Source organism: Nuphar pumila, chromosome 15, assembly GCF_984573655.1.
Source record: "Nuphar pumila chromosome 15, dmNupPumi1.hap1.1, whole genome shotgun sequence".
Classification (NCBI taxonomy): Eukaryota; Viridiplantae; Streptophyta; class Magnoliopsida; order Nymphaeales; family Nymphaeaceae; genus Nuphar; species Nuphar pumila.
In genome coordinates this window covers 11885078-11888615 of record NC_143263.1, presented here as the reverse complement: position 1 = coordinate 11888615, position 3538 = coordinate 11885078, and the positions used below count along the sequence as shown (strand labels likewise).

General features: G+C 49.5%; 1 pseudogene across 1 annotated transcript; it reads left to right on the top strand.

Annotated features, from left to right (window-relative positions):
• Positions 1-655: 655 nt before the first annotated feature.
• Positions 656-3330, top strand: LOC149814504 (transcription factor TCP4 pseudogene; annotated as a pseudogene). Its single transcript, XR_016428138.1, has 2 exons — positions 656-2893; positions 3009-3330. The product of XR_016428138.1 is annotated as a transcription factor TCP4 pseudogene (transcript).
• Positions 3331-3538: the final 208 nt, after the last annotated feature.

Genomic DNA, 3538 nt, shown 5'->3' with positions numbered 1-3538 from the left:
TTCAAAATACACATACCGTACGGTGAATTTATTGGCGTTGCCATTGAATAATTGGGGAAAAGGACAATGCGTTCCTTGGAATTTCATGGCAAAAGTGAGACATGGCCATTCATTTTGGTTGTTTAAGTATTTCTCTTTGCCACCTTTTCGAGGAAAATAGCAAAAAACAACTGAATGAGCAACGGTTTTACCAAGGGCTTCCGGTAAGAAAAAAAAAAAAACACCAACAGAAATAAGAATTTTTAAATGATTCCCCTACGTGCTTCTAGGCCTCGCTTCCTAAGGTCTCCAGCTCCACCCCTTTTCCCTTTTCTTTGAATTACCTACGTATCCCTATCGCATGCTTTGGAGGGTACTGAGAATTCTCATCAGCTTAGCAGAACTGGGAACAATCCGGACTTCCCATTCAAAATCTGGGTTTTCTTGAATGGCGCCTGAGGTATGAAATGTTTTGTGGTTGTGAACTATGAAGGGAGTTGCCGATTACCCTTCACCATACAAAGGACATTGGGGTGGTGCTTGGTGATTTTTTGAAAGGATGTAGGATAACTGAGTCAAGAAAAGAAAGAGAAGAATCAATAAGGCTAGATATTATTGTATTCTATTGGCCAAAAGAAACCGGCGTATATTAACCGGCAGTGGCAGAGAGGCTAATAGACATTTCAAAAAGGTTGGTGTCCTTATGCCAGGCAAGAGAGAGAGAGAGAGAGCTGAAACAGGAAAACAGTGATTCAGAAGTTGCTGCTGAGATGACGCGGATCTTAATCTGTTCCGAGTTCTTACCCTTCTGTTGTCACGCTTGCATGCTGATCAACCTTTAAGATCCTCTCTAAAGAATTCTCTACCTCCCTTTTTTGGCCTTTCAGCGCACCTTCCTTTCATTGGAGACAGAGAGAGAGAGAGGAGAGAGAATCTGAACAAACCTTCACTCCCCTCTGACTCTCTCTGCTTGTTGAGAATATCAAAATTTTAACGAAACCCCATTTTTTGAATTAGGAAGGATAAGCCAAATTTTGCTGCTATTTTCCTAATATAATCTTATTTTCTGAGCTTGGTGTTAGGTTTTGGTTGTTGGTGGTGGAGACAACCGACACAGGCACAGAGGGCTGCTCCGTTTTCAGTCTACTGCACACTCTCCCGTTTCCCCCTTCTTGGCACGCATTTCTTTGTCCCCTCTCTTTACATAAAAAAAGAGTAGGGAAGGGTCCAAAAAAAAAAAAGGACCAAAGCTTCACACAAAAAAGGGACTATTAGTAAAAAGGAAAAAAGGGGAAACAAAGGAAGAGTGTCAGTCACTATTCCCCTTCTTACATTATGAGCTAACCTCTCTCTCTCTCTCTGTACGACTTCCCTCTTTTCCCCATCTTCCCTCCCCTTTGGCATTGCGCTCTCTCTTTCAAAGGTAATGGAATTTGGGAAGCTGAATGGCACATTTAAGAGGGAGAGAAGCCAGTAGGAGAAGGCCATCCAAATTGAAAACTGGAAGAAGAGGAGGAGAAGGCGAGGGTTCTGGATTATCACCACCACCATCATCATCTGCATCACCACCAACATCATCATCAGCAGAGGAAAGTGACCCATCATCCGCCGACCCTCCTGACCTCCGACCCACCGCAAGAGTCGTACTTGCTGCCCCCCTCCTCCTCCACTGAATATGCACGGTTTGGCGAGGGGATGGGGGAGCCGACTTCCACCACCACCACAACGCGGCTGGGCTCCTTCAGGGGAGGCCGAGGAAGCAGCAACAGCACGGTAGGGGAGATTGTGGAGGTGGAGGGCGGCCACATTGTGAGGTCAACCGGCCGGAAGGACCGCCACAGCAAGGTCTGCACCGCCAAGGGGCCGAGGGACCGCCGGGTCCGCCTCTCCGCCCACACCGCCATCCAGTTCTACGACGTCCAGGACCGGCTCGGCTACGACCGCCCCAGCAAAGCCGTCGATTGGCTCATCAAGAAGGCCCAACCCGCCATCGATGAACTCGCCCATCTCCCCGCTTGGCAACCCACCACCGAACCCCGCCAACACCACCGCCGAACCCACTCCGAAACCGACCCCGACCCCGACTCCTCTTCCTCCATCAGAAAACCACCACCACCGCTCCCGCCCACACCACTACCACCACCGCTGGCGTCTTCCGCCTTCGAGCACTTGAATCCGAACACCTTTCTCCCTCCTTCTCTCGATTCAGACGCCATTGCCGACACCATCAAGTCCTTCTTCCCACCTTCCTCTTTCACCTCCACCTCCTCTTCCTCCCTAATCAATTTCCAGAACTACGACCAACACCACCCCCAACAACAACAACAACAGCCTCCGACTCCTCAGCCGCCCATCACCCGAGAGCTCCGCCTCTCGCTCCAATCGTTCCAAGACCAGCAGCAGCAGCAGAACAACCAGAGCCAGCACCACCATGTTCTCCACACCCAGAGGTTCTCCGGCGACGCTGCTCCTGGCGGCGAGCCGCAGGGCCTGTTCTTTTCTGGGGATTGGGAGCAGCAGCAGGCGGAGCTGGGCAGGTTCCAGAGGCTGGTTTCCTGGAATGCTGCAGCTGCGGACGGTGGTGGTGGCGCAGCCGGATTCCTCAGCTCGCTGCCGCAGTTCCTGCCGCCGATGCCCATGCCGGCCAGCCAGAACACCAGCTTGTTCGTTCAGAGGGGACCCCTTCAGTCCAGTAGCTCGCCTTCGGTCCGTGCCCGGATTGTGCCGGAGACCCAGGTGGCCACGCCTGCCGGATTCGCGGCAGGCAGGTTCGTCGGTTTCCGGATTCCGGCACGAATCCAGGGCGAGGAGGAGCACGAGGACTACGGCAGAAAGCCGTCCTCTGCTGCCTCTGCTTCTCATCATTGACATCTTACTACTCTGCCATCAGCACTAGTACTAAATCGTCCCAGAGGTGTTCATGTTCACTCTTCTTCCTTTGTTCTCTCTGCTATTTTGGACCAAGTAGCAGCGCGCAAATTATAACTTCTAAAAGAAGATGGTTTTCTTTTTCTTTTCTTTTTTGACAGATTTGGAGATGGAGAAAACAGAGACCCCAATTTCGAGGAGAAGAGCATTAATCGGAAAACGGTGCCTACTTTAGTTGCAGATTTGAATGAATGCTATATACCGTTTGAAGAAGCCTTTTGTTCTTCATTGGGGGTCGTTGTTATGGACTTAAAATAGTTTCTGTTATTGCTTTCCTTTCCTTTCTTTTCTTTCTTATTGGCTACATGGATGGCTCTCTACAATACCATTATCCGGGACACTTTTTCTTTTCCTTTTTTGTGTTACTCAATCTGGGTAGCAGACCAGAATTGGTGATGCTATGGAATTTTTCTCTTTTTGTCATGGCCCTCCTTTTTTGGTGTTCTTGATGGGTGTTGGATAACTTGTGATGACATGGTAATGAGGGGTTGAATGGATGAATCAAACTAGAAGGGTCGGCTATTGAGGCTTTGCTTGCTCATTTCCATGTTGGTGCCTTCTCTCTTGGGTTGCCTCTATTGGAGATGGCTCATGGTTTGCTTTTGGAGTTATGATTCATAGTGAAATGGAA